The sequence below is a fragment of the Culex pipiens genome, chromosome 3 (genome assembly GCF_016801865.2).
Source record: "Culex pipiens pallens isolate TS chromosome 3, TS_CPP_V2, whole genome shotgun sequence".
NCBI lineage: Eukaryota > Metazoa > Arthropoda > Insecta > Diptera > Culicidae > Culex > Culex pipiens.
The window spans coordinates 95,772,653-95,793,932 of NC_068939.1; the positions used below are offsets into that span (position 1 = coordinate 95,772,653).

The 21,280-nt window shown below is 33.8% G+C and overlaps 1 protein-coding gene across 12 annotated transcripts in view; it reads right to left on the bottom strand.

The window, feature by feature from the left end:
• LOC120422695 (CUGBP Elav-like family member 4) overlaps positions 1 to 21,280 on the bottom strand; it is a 948,890-nt gene that overhangs the window by 687,101 nt on the left and 240,509 nt on the right. For 4 of the 12 annotated variants that reach the window (XM_052710113.1, XM_052710122.1, XM_052710114.1 and 1 more), the window contains one exon: positions 20,260 to 20,331. The exons of the other annotated variants lie outside the window; for them this stretch is intronic. The gene's annotated coding sequence lies outside the window, so the exon portion shown is untranslated. The remainder of the gene's footprint in view (positions 1 to 20,259; positions 20,332 to 21,280) is intronic. 12 annotated transcript variants of the gene reach the window in all.

The window sequence follows — 21,280 nt, forward strand, 5'->3', positions numbered from 1 at the left end:
AATCATAAGAATTTTTGACAATTTTCTATGTACAGTACCGTAAAAAGTTTTAAGCTAAAACTTACATTTTTCTGAACCAATGATTGCAAAACAACTGAATTAGTGTAAAATGCTTTTGTTAACACTTTTTCAATAATATGTTGGGAATACGGCATGTCCTTCGACCCCGGCCAATGCCGAGAGACAAAAATTTTGAAAAATATTTGCGTTGGCCTTATTTGAATTGAAACATGGAATTGTAATATTTTCAAACATTAAATTTTTTTGATCATTTAATACTTTATGTGACTTTTTAAAACATAAAAATTTTAATTCAAATTTGTTTGTTTCTGATCATCAAAAAATGAAAATTTTAGATTTTTTTTTTAATTCTGTTTGATTCCCAATTGTTAAAATTATTAGATTTCAGAATTTTTGGAATTTTCAGTTTTTAACTGCTGAATTTTTTTTATATTTTTATGTAAATATTTTTTTTTATAATTTTTTCAAAAATATTAAAATTGTATTTTTTTTTTAATTCAAAGAGACCATCCATAAACCACGTAGACCCTTTTTTGAAATCTCAGGCCCCCACCCGCTATCAAGAACAATTTCTTTACAAAATAAATACTTTTGTATGGAGCGTGGATAATCGCTTAGTTTGCCGTTTTAAATTGATTTCAAGCTCGTTAAATTGGACGCCTGAATTAATGGAATACTCAAAGTTCCGAAAGAGCGTCCTTTCATTTGAAAATAAATAAATAAAATTAAAACCTCTGCTATTTGCTCTTTATATAACTGCCAAAAATCGAGAGAAATGATATTTTTTTTTTGAAAATGGGGTGACTATGGGTCAAAAAAAGATACAGCTCTCGTAATTTCTTAGTAACAAAAACAATTTAAATAACATCGAAAATCTTTTAGCTTAGAATTGTTCTTAGATAGTTTACTAACATTTTTCCAAAATATAGTGTAATTTGAAGAACTCTACCTTAAATGGCAATCGTTCGCAAACTAACCCAATCTCACCTTTTAGAGGGGATGACATTGGGCCAAATGAAACTAAAATGATGCTCAAATACAACGATATGGTAAAAACAAGCAATCCAACTGTGTTTCTTGTTTTAGGAAATCGTATTGCCATGCTAAAATGTCTGAAGTAGAGATTTTCAAACATTTAGGTACTTTTTGATCAATTCCAAAAAAAAATTTTAAAAGATGATTTTTCGACAGGTCATTTTGGGTCAAAAACGTACAGTCATCCCACATATTGGGAACGGTTTCCAGATCGGCCAATGTTCAAAAAATCATAGCAAATCGATAATCGGACTAAATGATTCGCTTTTACCTTCATTTGAAAGCTTTTCTTGCGATCTTTCGAATGCTGTATCGAACATCTGCATATTTTAACTTTTATATGAAGTTTTTGAAGAATTACTTTGACCCTTTAAATCCACAAATTCGGAACACTTTTTTCTTACGAATGTAAACAAACTTTGGATCTCTCCAGGAGTACATATTTATTACCAAATAATGACTTCACACACTGAAACCAATGAAACTCAAGCTTAGTGATGTTTTATACATGGTTTGATAACTTTTTTTTGTGAAAATATCACTTAAATTCAGGTGTTCTACAATTGTGGGAGGCACAATAACATCCCACAATTATGAAACAGGCCATTTGGAGGCAGTGTTTTGCTGCTCTGGACAATACAGTCTTGGAATGAAGTTTTTTGTTCAAAAAGTACTACTTTTACTAGTGAAATAGCAAGATCTTGTCCAAATGAATGTTTTTAAAATAGTAAGGTCGACAGAAAAGCTACTTTTGGCATGCTATTGACAAATTATCATAAAAGTGTTCCGAATTTGTGGGTGTTCCGAATATGTGGGATGACTGTACCTCAACTTTAGACAGCTGCTAAAATGACAGGATTTGTTCTAGGAACGAGATTTTTTCAGCAAAGTCATCTTAAGGTGTTTATTGCACAACCCTTTTATCAGAATTTAGTTTCATTAAGAAGTACCTGAGAAATGGTAAAATCCGTAAAAAAATACTATTAGCAACCCAGGAAGGTCACTTTATCGTTTAGAACAAAACATATCATGGTTTATGTTTTTATTTAAATTTATAACATCTTTCATTTCCTATATGATACTTCATGTAACAGCCCAATGAAACCAATCCCACAAAATCTATAAAAGCCCCCGTTTTTGCATGTCCCAAAGTTGCAACTCAACATTGCCAAAATTTATGCACGTTCCACTTCAAAGCAGCCCAAGTCCTCCCAACAAGATGTGCCCTCCCCTTAAAACCAGAACGCGTATATCCAACTAACAAGAAGCTCAAGTCCGGGGGAGTTTAAGCTACGACGGGAAGCTGTTTCTGCTGGCAACCCAGGCGCTAAATCCGTTTTTGGCAAAAGATATGTCACTCATGGATTTCTTCTAGCCCGTCCTCTCTTCTTTTTGGACCAACAACACGACCACGACACGTGGATTTGTAGCACGGGAACACCTTAAAACCGGGGAGGGAAGCCTCTTCGTTAAACTCGAGTCGCTCCAGCTCTGTCTTGTTGAGCGCTGCATCCGGGTTTTGCCTTTTTGGGGCACCGAAGCAGCAGGTCTTCAAAAGCTAGCTAACCGGTCGTCTTTGGAGCGAAAGCCCTCGCCGCGACGACCAACTTCAAGGGGGACGAGGACGACGTTGTTAGGGATTTGGTGTGGAATAACGAGTTGTGCGAGAAGGGAAAATGATAAGGAAATGCCATTAGAAATGCTGTCAAAATACTTTGTATTTCGGGAGGTAACATGAGCACGTAATGATGAAAACGCTGGGTGCAATGCCGGCTGGTTCTTTCCTAGAAATCTGGAGGACTCTTATCTGACAAACAGTTCTGAAGATACCACCTCTAAATGTGGAAAGGTGTACGGTTACACTATGTCATGCAAATTTTTGGGCTTTTTTTAAATTCTATATGAGGTCATTACAATTATTTCTAAACATACAGGAGCAATTTTCTACGAAATCGGTCTTTTTTCTTCAATTTTAATTTTTGTATTTTTTAATCTGGCTGAAACTTTTTTGGTGCCTTCGGAATGCCCAAAGAAGCCATTTTGCATCATTAGTTTGTCCATATAATTTTCCATACAAATTTGGCAGATGTCCATACAAAAATGATGTATGAAAATTAAAAAATCTGTATCTTTTGAAGGAATTTTTTGATCGATTTGGTGTCTTCGTTGTAGGTATGGATATGGACTACACTGGAAAAAAATGATACACGGTAAAAAAAATTTGGGGATTTTTTATTTAACTTTTTATCACTTAAACTTGATTTACAAAAAAACACTATTTTTATTTTTTTATATGTTTTAGAGGACATAAAATGCCAACTTTTCAGAAATTTCCAGGTTGTGCAAAAAATTATTGACCGAGTTATGAATTTTTTAATCAATACTGATTTAAAAAAAAACGAAATTTTGGTCGTAAAAATTTTTCAATTTCATTTTTCGATGTAAAATCAAATTTGCAATCAAAAAGTACTTAACTAAAATTTTGATAAAGTGCACCATTTTCAAGCCATATTTAAGTGACTTATTTGAAAAAAGTCGCAGTTTTTCATTTTTTAAAATAAGTGCACATGTTTGCCCACTTTTGAAAAAAAAATTGAAATGCTGAGAAAATTCTCTATAATTTGCTTCTTTGGACTTTGTTGATACGACCTTTGGTTGCTGAGATATTGCAATGCAAAGGTTTAAAAACAGGAAAATTTATGTTTTCTAAGTCCCACCCAAACAACCCACCATTTTCTATCGTCAATATCTCAGCAACTAATGGTCCGATTTTCAATGTTAATGAATGAAACATTTGTGAAATTTTCCGATCTTTTCGAAAAAAATATTTTCAAAATTTTCAAATTAAGACTAACATTTCAAAAAGAACAAACATTCAATTTTACGCCCTTTTGATATATTAGTCTTGATTTAAAATTTTTGAAAACATTTTTTTCGAAAAGATCGGAAAATTTCACGAATGTTTCATTTTTTAACATTGTAAATCGGACCATTAGTTGCTGAGATATCGACATTAGAAAATGGTGGGTTGTTTGGGTGAGACTTAGAAAACATCAATTTTCCTGTTTTTAAACCTTTGCATTGCAATATCTCAGCAACTAAAGGTCGTATCAACAGAGTCCAAAGAAGCAAATTATAGAGAATTTTCTCAGCATTTAATTTTTTTTTCAAAACTGGGCAAACATGTGCACTTATTTTAAAAATTGAAAAACTGCGATTTTTTTCAAAAAAGTCACTTAAATATGGCTATAACTTGAAAACGGTGCACTTTATCAAAATTTCTCTAAAGTACTTTTTGATTGCAAATTTGATTTTACATCGAAAAATGAAGTTAAAAAATTTTTACGACCAAAATTTCGTTTTTTTGAAAAAAATCAGTATTGATTAAAAAATTCATAACTCGGTCAATGATTTTTTGCACAACCTGGAAATTTCTGAAAAGTTGGCATTTTATGTCTTCTAAAACAAAAAAAAAATTAAAATAGTGTTTTTTTGTAAATCAAGTTTAAGTGATAAAAAGTTAAATAAAAAAGCACCAATTTTTTTTTTACCTTGTATTATTTTTTTTCCAGTGTAGTCTATATCCATACCTACAACTTTGCCGAAGACACCAAATCGATCAAAAAATTCCTTCAAAAGATACAGATTTTTTAATTTTCATACATCATTTTTGTATGGACATCTGCCAAATTTGTATGGAAAATTATATGGAGAAACTAATGATGCAAAATGGCTTCTTTGGGCATACCGAAGGCACCAAAAAAGTTTCAGTCGGATTAAAAAATACAAAAAAAAATCGAATTACCGAAATCCTAGAGAACTGCTCACAGTTAAAAGGTCTACAAATAAATCAGATAAATGATCTTCGAAAAAAGAAAACCGAGAGGAGTGAAGTTTGATTTGTTGTTGTTCACTCTGAAAAAGGGAAAAAAATAAATAAGGATTAATTTAATTTTGCCACACAGTGTAGCTGTATATGTTTCCTGGAAGTGGGACTGCCAAATGACTGCCGCCGGAGACAAAAAGTGAATCCCGAGTGGGAGGTGGGTGGCAAAGTCGTCGTCGTCATTTCTTCTCAAATCAGGAGGTTCGTCATCGGGAAATCTTGGAAAGCCTCGACAATTATTTTCAGAATAAAGCTCAAACACACACACAAACACCTGGTAAATGCAGTGGAAAAATAATGAGTGTTGTTCGCGGTGGAAAACGCGCACTCACACCAAACCGCACGAGTTCGGATTTGCGGCTGGATGATAATTTTATTTCTCAAGTGCGAGTGAGTAATAAGAGTGTTTTTTTGTTGCTGGTTCCTGAGAATAGACAAGTGTGTATGTTTTGGTGGAAAAAAGAAAAAAATAAATTAAATTTCTCTTCAACAAGTTTTCATTTGATCATGAAATGAGAGTAAAAATTTCATAATAATACTTATCTGTTTACAATTAGGAATTGGAATTGAGTTGGCTCAACCTGATCAACTTAACGTACGAGGAAATGCAATTACACGTACATTTGAAACTCCAAAAAACCCAAAAAAAATCTGCTCCACAACCAACCCGGTGAAACTCCCAAAACGGAAAATAAAAATTTCGATTATGGTCACACCGGTGAAATCACCGGGAAACCACGCCATCAGCTGCGAGGACTTCAATAAAATGGAAATTTGTCATGCAATTTGTTCTGGGTCTGGGTCTGCGGGTTGCACACTATCATGTCCACCGGATCTAAATGGCCTTCTTCACCGTGTCTGCGAACGTGTGTCTGTGCTGCTGATAGCAATTTCTACTTAATTGAACGATTCAAGCGAGTTTTTTTTTCTTTACCTTAACCTCTTCATCGTGAACCGGTGGCTATGGGACTCTTTTGATGGATGTAATACACTCAGTTGTTTAAAAATAACGATTTTATTGAATAATATGGTTTGAGGAAAACGTTTCTAAATCTTCTTGCAGAGAGTTGAGGCGTCATCAAAAAGTAAACCTTGTAAAGCCAAAACGACGATAATTCGTTGTCTCAATAAAACTGTGTACTGTACCGCTTAAGTTCTTGAAAAAAATATTTATTTTAATTATTTCAATAAATTCTCGATTTTTAAAATAATTTTGTATATTTTATAATTCTTTTATTGCAACTGAGTTTAAAACTTTGATGAAAAAGTTAACAGGATTGGGAGAGGCCATTAGTGCCTGGATCAAGATTTCCCTGATGGAGAATCGATTGATTCTGGGGAATTTCATTAGGGGCAGCAGCAATCATTTGGATTGATGAGATCAAACAAAGTAGTTTTGAATTGAATAAAAGAAAGCATAAAGCAGGGGATTAGAAATGACCGGCAATCAGCCGAATGGATCTAAATTTAAAGTGATTCCGAAGATTGAAAATGCGATTCGAGCTGTCCAACAATAAATCACACCAGATGACGCAAATTCCAGCTGAAAATCTAATCACCATCATCCAAACCATTCAACAGCAACAAATTATGCCCAATTTGTCACCTTGTCTTGCTCTGCACATTGTGTTGCATGTGAAAATTGGGAGGGGAAGGGGGCCTTAATCACTATTAAGCCCAAATTCGAACCCGGTTGTGCAGTCGCACACACAAACACAAAATGGCTCAAAAGACCCTTCATTCTCGTTTTTCCAAACGGATTATTTGTAGACCAGGACTAACAAAACACACACACACGTTCTCACACTCGCACACAAAGCGCAAGAGTCTGACTAAAAATTGGCAAAAGTTCAACTTGGCAAGATATGAATCATTTTTCGCTTTTGGTGCCAGCAACAGTCGGCCAAAAACCCGGAGTCCGAGTTCCTTTCCATACTAATATGCACACACACACAAACAGCCACACAAAAAAAAAATGCTCACCTGATGCATATTCAATCCACATGCCAGAACAACAACAATTGAAAGGGGGGAGAAAAATGTTTTCCCCCCTCCCAAAAAACAGTCGAGGCCTCCATGTTCCGTTCTTTGTGTGTGAAAAGGGCCTCAAACGACGACGATGAAACATTCCAAATTTTGGCCATTGTTTGGCTGGAGAAAGAGTCAAAGTCGATTGCAACGATATAAACGATCACAATGTTGCATGAAAAAGAGAGAGAGAGTTTGGGGAGGCACCTTGTTGAATGAATCATATCGATAAAGTGCAAGTGGCGAACAAATGTTCGACAAATTATTTGATAAATATTTCAGTGCTTTTTATTGGACAGGGTGACTGCAATCAATTGGCAGTCTTCGATAGAAAGCAATTTTTAATTAGACCTTGCAATTTCAATGGTTTTTACGTTAGTAAACAACAAATTCCACAAAACAAGTCACATTGGTTGAAAAATTGCATTTTGTTATTGTAATGGCAGTCAACTATTCAAATGTGTCTAAAATGGGGTCGTAGAACTCGGATTTGATGTTAAAAGTAAAAACAAATAAAAAAGACATACAAATATTCATGATTCAATCATCCGAAGTCCCATACAAAACTTTGGATAATCGAACTTTGGATAATCGAGTCTGGACTATAGTTAGATTTATTGAACAACAATCGTGAACCATCTTTATTTTCATCCAAGTGAACACCCAGCGTTAAAAGTTTTCCCAACTTGATTGCGATTTGGCTCAAGCTCACACTGGGAAGTTCCAACAACACTTCTGACGACAAAAATAAAACGACAAAATGACGAAAAAAAAATGGAAAATCTAATTTCCACTTATCTGTCGTAGAATGCGTAAATTTATGTGTTTCCCAAAAAGTATTTGTCATTGAGCAATTCACTACCAAAACCAGAAATGAATTTTATTTGTATTTTTTTATTTGGCTCAAACTTTTTGGGAGCCTTCCCTATGACCAAAGAAGCTATTTTGTGTTATTGGTTCACCCATACAAGTCTTCATACAATTTTGGCAGCTGTCCATACAAAAATGGTATGTAAATATTCAAACAGCTGGAACTTTTGAGTGAATTTCTAATCTGTTTTCGGCAAAGTTGTAGGTATTGCTGAGGACTATTGAGAAAAATATAGGTACACGGAAAAAAATTGCCGACTTTTAAATAAATATTTTTTTCACAAAAACTTAATTTCCCAAAATACGTATTTTTTGATTTTAGAGATTCTTTGATATGTTTTAGGGGACAAAAACCCGCAACTTGTGAGCCATAGAGAAACATGGTCAAAAAATCTGCCGCCGGATTATGAATTTTTGAAAAAATAGTGATTTTGGAAAATATCTCAATTTCATGCAAAACAAATTTGACGTAATTTTTTTTAATGTAAAATTGAATTTCCAATCGAAAAGTACCGTACAGATTTTTTGATAAAAGGCTCTGTTTTCAAAATATAGCCACCGAAAGTTTGATTTTAGCGAAATATTTGCAGTTTTTCGATTTTTAAAAATAGCGACCATAAGTGACTATCTCCAAAAATATTTTTTTTTGAAAAGTTCAGAAAATCTGCTATAAAATTGTCTAAGAGACATTGAATATTGGACCTCTGGTTGCTGAGCTACAGCGGCTCAAACAAAAAGAAACACGAAAATTGAAGTTTTCTAAGTTTCACCCAAACAGCCCACCATTTTCTTTTCTGAACTTTTAGAAAAAAATATTTCTAGAAATGGTCACTCATGGTCACTATTTTTAAAAATCGAAAAACTGCAATTTATCGCTAAAATCAATCTTTTGGTGGCTATATCTTTAAAACAGAGCCGTTTATCAAAAATCTGTACAGTACTTTTCGATTGGAAATTTAATTTTGTTTTTGCATGAAATTTCGATTTTTTCCAAAAATTATCATTTTTTCGAAATTCATAACTCGGCGGCAAGTTTTTTGACCATATTTCACTATGGCTCACACGTTGCGGGGTTTTGTCCCCTAAAACATATCAAAAAATCTCGAAAATAAAAAAAATACGTTTTTTGGGAAATAAAGTTTTTGTGGAAAAAATGTTACAGTCATGCCTCGGTTTTGCACGCCTCGGTTTTGCACTGCTCCGGTTTTGCACCGATCAGCTGCCTCGGTTAAGCACGGCCCAGTGTTTAACTGAAGCACAGAATCCACAGCATCCAATCCACAGAATTCTTCTCTAAAGAATCCAAAAATATATTGTCATTGGAATATGGGTATGAAATGATCAGGTTTTTTCATACATTTTGGATATAATAACAGGGTAATTCTCTACCAACTCACACGAAATCGGGAAAAGTTGCCCCGACCCCTCTTCGATTTGCGTGAAACTTTGTCCTAAGGAGTAACTTTTGTCCCTGATCACAAATCCGAGGTCCGTTTTTTGATATCTCGTGACGGAGGGGCGGTACGACCCCTTCAATTTTTGAACATGCGAAAAAAGAGGTGTTTTTCAATAATTTGCAGCCTGAAACGGTGATGAGATAGAAATTTGGTGTCAAAGGGACTTTTATGTAAAATTAGACGCCCGATTTGATGGCGTACTCAGAATTCCGAAAAAACGTATTTTTCATCGAAAAAAACACTAAAAAAGTTTTAAAAATTCTCCCATTTTCCGTTACTCGACTGTAAAAAATTTTGGAACATGTCATTTTATGGGAAATTTAATGTACTTTTCGAATCTACATTGACCCAGAAGGGTCATTTTTTCATTTAGAACAAAATTTTTCATTTTAAAATTTCGTGTTTTTTTCTAACTTTGCAGGGTTATTTTTTAGAGTGCAACAATGTTCTACAAAGTTGTAGAATAGACAATTACAAAAATTTTGATATAAAGACATAAGGGGTTTGCTTATAATTATCACGAGTTATCGCGATGTTACGAAAAAAAGTTTTGAAAAAGTTACTTTTTGCGTTTCTCTTTGTTTCGTCGTTTTTTTTTTATTTAATTTATATTTATTCAAATTTCTTTTCCATGTACATTCATTCAGTTAAAATATTATTGAGTGTCCAATCACAAACGATGACTTTTCACCTCAATTTTAAATACTAGCAACTTTCATTTATTCATGAAATATTGTAGCTTTCGCTATTCAGTGATTTCAAATGTAGGAGGTCCTACATGTACAAAAGGGAAAAGGGATACCTTAAAACTAACTTATAAACTATATAAAGAGCGGATCAATGCAGCTGAAGACTGCAATAATTTTTGTCGAAATGCATCAATTATCTTATTGGACATAACCTTTGTTTCGTCGTCCGTGTCTGTCGCGGGTGACCATGAACGGCCATGATCGATGACGACCAACTTTTTCAAAACTTTTTTTCGTAAAATCGCGATAACTCGTGATGTTTATTAGCAAACCCCATATGTCTATATATCAAAATTTTTGTAATTGTCTGTTCTACAACTTTGTAGAACATTATTTCACTCTAAAAAATAACCCTGCAAAGTTAGAGAAAACACGAAATTTCAAAATGAAAAAAATTGTTCTAAATGAAAAAATGACCCTTCTGGGTCGATGTAGATTCGAAAAGTACATTAAATTTCCCATAAAATGACATGTTCCAAAAATTTTTACAGTCGAGTAACGGAAAATGGGAGAATTTTTAAAACTTTTTTAGTGTTTTTTTTCGGTGAAAAATACGTTTTTTCGGAATTCTGAGTACACCATCAAATCGGGCGTCTAATTTTACATAAAAGTCCCTTTGACACCAAATTTCTATCTCATCACCGTTTCAGGCTGCAAATTATTGAAAAACACCATTTTTTGGGAATGTTCAAAAATGGAAGGGGTCGTACCGCCCCTCCGTCACGAGATATCAAAAAACGGACCTCGGATTCGTGATCAGGGACAAAAGTTACCCCTTAGGACAAAGTTTCTTGCAAATCGAAGAGGGGTCGGGGCAATTGCTGTGTGAGTTGGCGGAGAATTACCCAACAACATTTTTGAAAATACTCCAAATTTTCACAAAACTACGTTTTTTCGAAAAAAATACTCAAAATTTCAATTTTTACAATATGGGTATTAAACGATCAGGATTTTTTCATACATTTCAAATGTACAAAATTTTTTTTTAGAAAATACTCTAATATTTCACAAAAATATGTATTTTCGAATAAAATACTCAAAATTTCCGTTTTTACAATGTGGGTATCAAACGATCGGGATTTTTTCGTACATTTCGAATGAAATAAAATTTTTTTTTTGAAAATACTCAAAATTTTCACAAAACTACGTATTTTTGTAAAACTTTTCAAAATTTCAGTTTATAAAACGTATCAAATAATCAAATAATTTTTTTTTCAAAAATACGAGGTTTTGTGAAAATTTTGAGTATTTTCATTTTTTTAATAACTTTATAAATGTATGAAAAAATCCCGATCGCTTGATATCAACATTGTAAGAACGGATATTGTAAGTATTTTTTTTTTCGAAAATACGTAGTTCTGTGAAAATTTTGAGTATTTTCAAAAAAAAATTATTACATTAGAAATGTATGAAAAAATAACGATCGTTCGACACCCACATCGTAAAAACGGAAATTTTGAGTATTTTTTTTTTCGAAAATACGTAGTTTTGTGAAAATTTTGAGTATTTTCAAAAAAAAAATATTACATTAGAAATGTATGAAAAAATCCCGATCGTTCGATACCCACATTGTAAAAACGGAAATTTTGAGTATTTTACTCGAATATACGTAGTTTTGTGAAAATTTCGAGTATTTTCTAAAAATGTTGTTATTACATTCGAAATGTATGAAAAAATCCCGATCGTTTGATACCCATATTGTAAAAATTGAAATTTGGAGTTTTTTTTCAAAAAGACGTAGTTTTGTGAAAATTTTGAGTATTTTCTAAAAATGTTGTTATTACATCCAAAATGTATGAAAAAAAAAACCTGATCATTTGATCCCCATATTGCAATAACAAAATATTCTTGGTTTCTTTAGAGAAAAAAAATGCATTTTCGAAATACAGGAAAAATACGTATTTTTGTGAAAATTTTCATGAATAATAATTTTAATGGATAGCTTACATCATCTCGATTTAGGAGCGGCCGTGGCTGACTGGTTACGGTGTTCGCTTTGTAAGCGAATGGTCCTGGGTTCGATTCCCATCTGCTCCCAACGAGAAAGTATAGGAAATGTAAATCTTGAAACTCTGAACATGTACGAAAAATCAAAGTCGCTCGAGTCGGGGTTCGATCCCCCGTCCTTTGGATTGGTAAGCAAAAATGCTAACCACTAGGCCATCGCGACTTGGTGAGCTATGACTGGAATTAGGAATACTGTTACCACCATCAACTATATACGCGCTGGGTCCTTGTCCATTTGACAAGGGTTCGGAAGTTCTAAATAACGTTTGAATCCGATTGGTGCAAACGTTCTTCAGGGCGGGGCTTGTCGACAAAGCTGAAGTACCTCGCGCTCGGCTAGCCAGCGTAGAAATGGGTCACCGAAGCTCGGCAGAGCTAACACCTTCCAAATGCCTATGCGAGTTATTTGCATGTATAGAATGTATATCTAAATATACATGGAAACAACTCAATTTGTAAGAAGCGACCGCGTGGTCCCGTTTGGTTTGGTTTGGCACACACACACACACACACACATAGCTTACATCATCTCGATTTCAAAACACTATAATATTTTTATGTTTGCATGATTTTTCGTACGATTAAAGCCAATAGCCAAAATCCCATAAGCTCTGTGCCTCGGTTATGCACGCCTCGGTTTTGCATCCCCCATATGCGGTGCTAAACCGAGGCATGATTGTATTTAAAAAAAAATTTCCGTGTATCTATTTTTTTTCTCAATAGTCTTCAACAATACCTACAACTTTGCCGAAGACACCAAATTGATGAGAAAATTTATCAAAAGTTACAGATATTCGAATATTTACGTACAATTTTTGTATGGACAGCTGCCAAAATTGTATGGAGACTTGTATGGGTGAACCAATGACACAAAATAGCTTCTTTGGTCATAGGGAAGGCTCCCACAAAGTTTGAGCCAAATCAAAAAATACAAAAAATGAAAATGGTTGAAATCGGCCGATTTCGTAGAGTGTTGCTCCATTGTGAAATTTGCAAATTCAAACTGCATATTTGCAAGAAGAAAAAAAAAACCCAAAAATATAATGGATAGTTCGATTTACTGAAACTTATCGTGAACTAAAGCTAGAAAAGCTACAACACTGTAGTTTTTTTTAAGAAAATCAATATTCCAACTAAATTTGCGTTCTGTACCAATGTACACATTAAAGATATTTTTAATATTTTCGTTGAGTCAGGGTTCGGAACCTATACTTGACTTATCATAGGCTGAGCTTTCAAAAGACCTTTTCAAAGACGATGAACATTCAATTCTTGTATGCACAAATAGTAAAATACGTAAAAAAATAATCTGGATCTTAAATATTGTTATAAAAATGGCCATCGGTTAAAAATCAAGCATTGCTGAATTGAATACGTTTTTCACGGTGCTCAAAATACCGTTATTATGAAAAAAATATGCACTCCGAGATTTTGGGGTCTATCGATTCCTTACACCATAGCGCATCTCTGTGCAAAAAATAAAAACATTCGCTGATGTAGTTTTCGAGATACAGCCCTTTTAAGATGTTACATCCGATTTTTAATAAGAAAACCAAAACAATCAATACAATTTCAGCACTTTAAAGAATGTGCATTTCGAGATAATAATGTTTTTTGCTTCATATGACTGTCAAGTATCTCTGGGCCAAGTTTCAGAAGGTTTGCTGATGTAGTTCTCGAGATACAGCCATTTTAAAATGTTATTTCCGATTTTTTCAAAGAAAATCCATGAAATCAATTTAATTTCAGCATTTTAAAGAATATGCATTTCGAGATAATGATGTTTTTTGCTTCATATGACTGTCAAGTATCTCTGGGCCAAGTTTCAGAAGGTTTGCTGATGTAGTTCTCGATTTTCTTTGAAAAATTCGGAAATAACATTTTAAAATGGCTGTATCTCGAGAACTACATCAGCAAACTTTCTGAAACTTGGCCCATAGATACTTAACAGTCATATGAAGCAAAAAACACCTTTATCTCGTAATGCATATTCATTAAAGTGCTGAAATTAAATTGATTGTTTTGGTTTTCTTATTAAAAATCGGATGTAACATCTTAAAAGGGCTGTATCTCGAAAACTACATCAGCGAATGTTTTTATTGTTTGCACAGAGATGCGCTATGGTGTAAGGAATCAATAGACCCCAAAATCTCGGAGTGCATATTTTTTTTCATAATAACGGTATTTTGAGCACCGTGTTTTTGAATCAGCAGATAGTTGTTTATATTGCGACAAGTGCTGAAAAATAAAAAAATAAATCAAGTTTTGCAACTACAATCGTTACTCTGGCTGTCAAAATCAACATAACTCCAGCAGTTAAAAAAAATCAGTCAACATTTATTTCAACTTAAAAAAGCCCTATTTGAATTAGACTTATTTAGTGATATTTATGGGTTTCTCTTGAATGTAATTTGCCGTCATGATAAGGGTCAAATTTCAAAACAGTATCGAAGAGTATTTCTTTTCGATACAAGTACGGAAAAGTTACTTGATACCAACAGAATTGTAAACTAAAATTGTCCGTTGCATGATTTTTCTTATGATTCCTAGCCTCGATAACTCAACTCAACTGTTCATTCTTGTGGATGTAAAATTTATCAAACTCCAATAGGCCAGCGAAACCCCTCATCATAAAGAATGAAAAAAAAAACTTTCATAATATTGATTTTCCATCTTACTTTCCCAACATCTTCCGCCGTTGCATCGCAGTCACAGTGCACTCTCCATCCAGTGCTACTCGAACACACCATTATAGGCACTTTGGAAAACTTTTCCCGGCCTTTCCTCCAGTCAAGATGGTGTAACGGCCTGCCGTGGCGTCCAAGCCCACGTCCAGTGAGGAGAACATCGCGAGTCAAAGTTTTGCCCACTTTGACACTGAGAGTTCCTCTTGATTGCCATTGCGAGCGAGCGAGTTGGTTCGTTCTTGGGTCCCGTAATGATGTCGAAGTTTGCAGTTTGCCGAGTTTCGTCCATTTGTTGGGGCAGTGATGTTTGCAAAATTGATTTTGAATTTGGCGTCTCCACTAGCGGCGAGTTCCGATTTCGGTGACGTCCGCATCTGAATTTATCATTATCGCGATGATGATGGTAGAACTTTGTGTTGTCAGAAGTTGGTTGGGAAATGTATGGCGATTAAAAGTTTTGGATGTGCTCATAGATTGCATCTTTAATAATGCAAATCAAACAAAGTTTTTTTTATAAAAAGAATTTGAGACATTTTTTTAAAATCCGGGAACGTTTGGTATAGGTACACACCTTTTATAATGTGTTTTAAATGTACTTAAATAAACATTTTCATCACAAAACAAATTTGAATACATTTGGTTGTATCATTGGCGAGATACAGCTTTTTGAAATAACTCAACTATTTTGACCAAATCGGCTAATAATTTTGATGAAGCCCGAAACAAAATAAATTTAAAAAAATATTTTTTTTAATTTCATAAAAAGAATCGTTTTTTTTAGTTCAGCATTAAAAAAAAGAAAAATTAAAAAAATCGGGCTTCGTCATGCACACGAGATATGCCTAGAAAGTCTCCACTCCAAATTTCAGCCAATTTGGTCCATCCCATCCATCCATACCATGGAAAACTTAATCAACTCGGTGTTAAGAAAAAATGTCACAAAGTTTGATAGTTCGTCTTTTACTCAGTTTAATCATGAAATATTTCATGAAACTTACACGAGTGATTGCAAATCATCATTTTAGTGGTTTCAATAAGATTTTTTGTAATATGCAAATTTTTGATTTTCTACATGGATGTACCCCTTAAACCTAAAAACAGAATGATGTACTTTTTTTCTTTTCTTTGATATCGTCAAATAGTTAATTGAAGAATAATTCCATTAAGTCACATTGTATTACTGCCATTATTGTTCTATAAAATCTCAACCCAGGTAAAATAAATTTTCTAGGACTACCGTCATGCCCTGGTATTGCAAACCTCGGTTTTGCACTGCCCAGTGCTTAGCTGAAGCACAGAGCTTATGGGATTTTGGCTTTAATCCTATGAAAAATCATCCAAACTTTTAAAAAATATAGTGTTATTGAATCGGGATAATGTCAGCTATCCATTGCAGTTATAATTACATGAAAATTTTCACAAAATACGTATTTTTCCAGTATTTTGAAAATGCAATGTTTCTTAAAAAAACGTTACTTAATCCAACTTTAGGTGGTTGGTGCCTTCCTCGCATTCATAAAGTGAATACACTACACAGCCTCAAAAAAGTGTAAAAATAACACTTATTTTTCATTATAATATCTGAGATGCGGCCTCAAAAAAGTGTATTAAAAACAATTTAGTTCTTATTACTTTTGATAAGGTTGTCAGATCTGGTTGAAAAGGTCTTTTGATGACCTATCCAACGATGGGTCGCATGAGATCCGGCCTCAAAAAAAGTGTATAAATAACATATAAGTGCTCATAACTTTTGATGGGGTTGTCAGATCTTCAATCTTTTGAACGCGTTGGAAAGGTCTTCCAAATACCTTTTAAACAATATATAGCATGACGGGTTTTCTTACAACAACCACCCTTTTTACAATCGTCCGAAGTTTAGCCAAACATGTTTTTTTAGCATAACTTTTGAAGTACTTTTCTAAACTTCATAATATTAACTAGGGTCTTGTGGGACCCCAAGACGGATCGAATAAGACCAAATCGGTTCAGCCAGTCCGGAGATAATTGTGTGCATATTTTTCGGTGCACGGACTTACAGACATACACACGCTCAGAGATTTGGTCAGAATTTGATTCTGAGTCGATAGGTATACGTGAAGGTTGGTCTACGAGGTCGAATAAAGAAGTTATTTTATTAAGTGATTTTAAAGCCTTTCCTCATTGAGGTGAGGAAGGCAAATACTCATAATTAATTGCAATATTGTATCAAATGATCGGAATTTTTCATTCATTTCAAAAGATTTTTTAGGCTGGTACAAATTTTATTTTAAGTTTTTGTCCCACCACTTCAAAGTTGGCCCGAAAAATCAGGGGCAAAAAAATATTTTTTTCAAAAAACTTCAAAAATTTTACGAAAATTGAAGTGCAATTAGTTAAAATCACTTTAAAGTTAATTCCCCTGCGTTTAGAATCATTTTTAGCATGTTTGGGTTGATTTATTTTTTTTTGGATTTTTTTTTAAATTTTCGATGTCTACTATCGCAAAAGTTTTTTTTTCGCTTATTTTTTTATTTTCGTCAAATTTTACATTTTTTGAAAACTTTTATTGCAATACAACTGAACTAGTGTAAAATACATTTTAAAACACTTTTTCCATGCAAATGTTGAAACTATGGCATTTTATTTTAATATTTATATTTTTTTATTTTTTTGCCCCCCCCCCCCCTCCCTTGGCTTCGGCTAGAGCCAAGGGACAAACACTTTTAAAAATATTTGCAGCGGCCTTCTTACAAAACTCCATATTTTCGAAAGAGTAATCAACATTTCAGTTTTTTACGTTATGGTTATCAAATGTTAGGGATTTTTTCATACATTTCGAAAGTTATAACTTTTTTTTAAATATTCAAAATTTTAACAAAACTACTTATTTTTGAAAAAGTGCTAAAAAATTTAGGGTTTAATTTTATTTGGGTGGCAAGTGTACTTTTTCGTATTTTTCGAAAGTGGTACAACAAGTATTTGAAAAATCTATTTTTTTTACAAAACTATGTATTTTGAAAAAAATACTCAAAATTTCAGTTTTGAATCGAACTGACTGAATTTGAGATTGTTTTTTTTTCGGAAATACGTAGGTTTGAGAATTTTTTTGGTATTTTCAAAATTTTGTTTACCAGCTTTCGAAATATACGAAAAAATCTTTATCATTTGACACCCATATTTGAAAAACAGAATTTTTTAGTATTTTCTCGAAATTTTGAGTAATTTTTCAAATATACGTATTTTTGTGAAAATTTTGAGTATTTAAAAAAAATATGACTTTCGAAACATATTAAAAACCCTACCATTTGATACCCAAATTGGATGAAGTAGGGGAACTATACCCTTTTTCAGCCTATTTCTATTATCGGCCTATCAGCACATTGATCATGAATTACAGCTTTCATTAAGTGTTTTTGACTGTTCCAAAGTAATAAATAGCTCAAATAAAAGTGAGCAAGCAACTCTCCATTGTTGATACATCTGAAAATATTGATTTAATAGAGGAAAACGGCAAAAGTGATGAGAATTGGTCGAACGGCTTAGAGTGATTAAAATGGGTATAATTCCCCTATGATGTTGAGATTTTTTTTCGAGAATAAATTGCAATTTAAAAATACCGGAAATTTTAGTAAACTATCTGCCAAAAGAACAAATTTCAGTTAACTGAGAATCAGTAAAATCTAAAATACTGAATCTTTTACTAAAATTTCAGTTGATGACAATCCATTACTGAATTTCAGCGAAAAGAATAAGTTGTTTAAATTTTTTAGAGTTAATCGTTAAAAGTTTGAAAAGAATTTGAATGCTTAGTTAAATTTGGTAACGATTTTGCACAGAGAAATAGACGTTTTTTCAAACATTTCATCAAAAGTTAACGTGAAAGTATGAAGTAAATCCCCATGAAGAATCCACCAAACAACAATTTAACGGCTTATTTGAATGATCCAAAACTCACCACGACAGTTTCAAACTCAGCACCGATCATTTCTATGCGTTTGACAGATGCTTGAAAACCTTCTATTTTGTGTGATGCCTCACGGTTAAAAAAAGATGGCGCGAAGAGTGTTTGGTGGGTTTTTATGAGAATTGTTCATGATTTACTTTTAGGCTGTTTTAATTCTCATTTAGGTTTAAACGGTCAGTTAGAATGATAGAAAAATCACCACGGTAGTTTGAATTAATCAATACTCACTTACTTGCATTTCGTTGCTTGTGTGCTATCTTGTGACACGTTAGCATTTAAAACGATTGGACGTGTCACAAGATAGCACACAACTGACGATTTTTCAGCTGGATAAAAGTGTAAACAATTGTAATTTTTCAATTGGGGTGAATTCAAAACCACCATGATGAGTTTTTGATTATTTGAACTTTCCGATAAATTGATGATTGGAGGTTTTATCAGAGATGTCTGTGATAAAGTTTTCTAAAAAAATTGGTTGAAGTCAATTTCTCAACTTAAAGTTAGTTCAATCGTAAATTTTGTTCAAACCCCGTCTGCTGGTCCCGGAAACGGAACAGTTTGTTTGAACAAAACCCAAATCAAACCCAGAACCAGACAAAGCGATACATGGAAAAAATATGGCCATGGAAAGCAAACTGAAAAGTCATAGCGTTTGCACCAAATGCGCTTCGACGGTGGGTGTAAAAATATTGTACACGGAAAACCGAGGGAAAACGAAATTGGATGGTGGTAAAATTTACACAAGAACGAATAAAAACTGTACAAACACACACAGACATACGGACACAACATCGATTGTATCAATTTGCTTTGGTGAAAGATAAAAAGTACACAAGACACTGACTGGAAACCAGGAAAAAAAAACTGTGCTAACATATTGGCGAGATTTGAGTGAAAAACAGATATAAAAAAATGATCGAAACAAGATTTCCCTACACACGAAACGAGGTGAGGAAAATCTCCAAACTGATAAGAATAAAAATACACAAACAAACAAAGACATACGGCTAGAGAGAAACAGAGTAGGTAAAAACACCGAAACAACATATGACACCACATATATCAAAAGCTAGATTTTTTTTTTGTTTTTTGCTTCAATTTTTGCAACTTTTTTCATTTATTTCCGGCAGGGCACAGATTGTTTTCTTTAATTTTATTTCGACATTGACGGCGGCTGGCATTTCTTAATCTGGTGGCAGATTCGTGGGGAGAAACGTCACAAAATAATAATGACAACAACACACATACACAACGTGAAGCACACCAGATGGGAAAAGAGTGTCGAGAGAGAAGAAGAAAGACAACACGTCTTGCATTTATCTTGGCAAACTTTTCCCACCTCATTGCCAGAGCAGCGAGAGAGGGGGGCTGGGCTGAGCTGTGTGACAGTGACTTTTCCCACCGCCGATCTACGAATCGTGAGTTTATTTTTCTCATCATCGCCAGAAACATCCGCCGTCAACTCTTTTTTTTTTGTTCGGCTTTTCCGAACTCTCGAAACCGATACCGGAAAAGCCGAAGCGAAGGGGTGGGACGGGGTGGAAAAATACTAGCTTTTGATAATAAAGTGACGTACCGATTCATTTTGCTAGTAGAAGAGACGGTCTCTTCTGCATCGCGTGTGAGAAGAAATCGGTTGAGCAAAAACCTGAAAGTAAGGAGGAGAAATGGTTGGTAATGCTTTAAACAAGTCGCTTTTTTCCACGGGTTCACACAACATCAAAAAAAAATCGACAGCTAGCAGTAGGAGCAGCTGAAAAGTCGGGAGTTGTTGTTGGTGTTGGTGGTGATGTTTTATTTATGTTTATCTATTCTATTGTTATTGTTATTGTAGTGAATGGGTGTGGCTGTGTGTTCTTGTTTGATGCCCGCGTGGCACCACTGCACTGGAGCCAAACACACAATGTCGATGGATATGTTTATTTTGATAAATTGATTTATTCATATACACACAGACATAGACACAAATATCGTGATAAATTGGAAACATTGAGAAATAAAAAGGCAAATCACAACATCAATGTTTTTGGCTAACTTATTTGGGTTTTAATAAAGATTTCGTGTCAGGTTGTCATCGTCAGATCAGATAAAAGACTAGATCCACTCTTTAAGAGTCAATCAAACAACAATTTACCGGTCAATTTGAATTGTCAGAACGCATCATGGACATTTTTAATTCACCACTACTCAATATATGCGTTAGACTAGCACTTCTCAACTTGGGGTACATGTACCCCTGGGGATACCACGAGCGATGTCAAGGGGTATCGTAAGACAAACCCCGTGATAGCAGACATTTGAAAACATCCTGAACAATATATTTAAGAGAAACAACCAAATGATTTGAAGCAAACAATTACCGCAATATTTATTTTTAGCTGAGTATTTAACTAACTTCGGTTTTGCAAATCAATACTCAACTTTCAATTTATATGAAACTTTGTCTAACGATTTCTTATGCCCAGATAAGCAACTTTGCATGTCTGATTTTTAGGGTTTCGCGGGCAGCGTAAATTCCAAAATTTCGCGAAATCTCGTGATATTCAAGGAATTCTGGAAATCAATACACAATAATAACAAGTATTTTATCCAACAAA